Genomic DNA, 984 nt, shown 5'->3' on the forward strand with positions numbered 1-984 from the left:
AATTTTAATATTACGGATCTCGCACACGAAACCCCTATTTCGTATGCAGCACAATGCCATCACTGCTAGTATCATCTCCTCCTCCCTAACCCTCCCTTGAAACCTACGATCCGCCAGTTCCAAATACCCCCTCTCGTGCATCTCCAATACCGCCATCGAAAACTACCCCCAGAAATGTTTTCTAGCAGTATCATTTCATAGATGAGATGTCGGTGCGGTCAGAGTTTGCCAAATTTGTGAGCTGCTTCGGTGCCAGGTACCTCCTTTTGCCTCTCATCGTCTTGAAGAAGCAGCTGGATTGCTAGAAAAGAAGCGAAGCTGCAACTCTCTCCAGAGAACGCATGAATCTGACAATGATGCTTCTGCATGAGATAAACGAAGAATATTAATGGCAAGCCTCTCTGTGACTCCCTCAAAACCCATCTTCTCCTCTTTATGCACCATCCAAACGTTAAGCTTCTTCTTCCTTTTCTTCCAATGCTCTAACAAAACCGTATGCCGCCACCCCAAAAAACTCTTCGTTTGAACTTTAGCTTCAAATGACCATGTTGCTGTCGCTGCCTCTTGCCGTGTCCTCATTGGCCTCAACGGCCTTTATGCCATAGCCACCGTGCTTTGGACTAGACAACAACCGCAGAGCCCTCGGTGAACCCATCCAAGCGACGAATCTATCAAAATGTGGACCCTCCGAACTCCTCTCAGGAGGTGACAAGTTTATCAACTACTGGCCTCTGGTGAGCTCCATCATTGACTTCATGCCACCGCCAGTCTTTTCACCTCTCCGGGTTAGCCAAGTTGCTCACATCGTGAAAGCAAACTATGTGGCTGAGTACAATGAAGCAGTTAAGAGTGAGGAATCGCCATGCCTACGACCCAAGGAACTCACACAATAGACTAATCTGCACCGAGCATTCTGCGATGACTCCTATGACCAAGTCGGGGTGTTGGAGACGGAGGCTTTAACGGAAGTATTGCTTGCGAGAT

At 48.0% G+C, this 984-nt stretch overlaps 1 protein-coding gene across 9 annotated transcripts in view; it reads right to left on the minus strand.

The window, feature by feature from the left end:
• The window catches only part of LOC110022881 (palmitoyltransferase ZDHHC18-like), a 38,207-nt gene that overhangs the window by 23,474 nt on the left and 13,749 nt on the right, over nucleotides 1-984 (minus strand). The window lies entirely within an intron of this gene.

Source organism: Phalaenopsis equestris, unplaced genomic scaffold, assembly GCF_001263595.1.
Source record: "Phalaenopsis equestris unplaced genomic scaffold, ASM126359v1 Scaffold000203, whole genome shotgun sequence".
In the NCBI taxonomy this organism is placed as follows: Eukaryota; Viridiplantae; Streptophyta; class Magnoliopsida; order Asparagales; family Orchidaceae; genus Phalaenopsis; species Phalaenopsis equestris.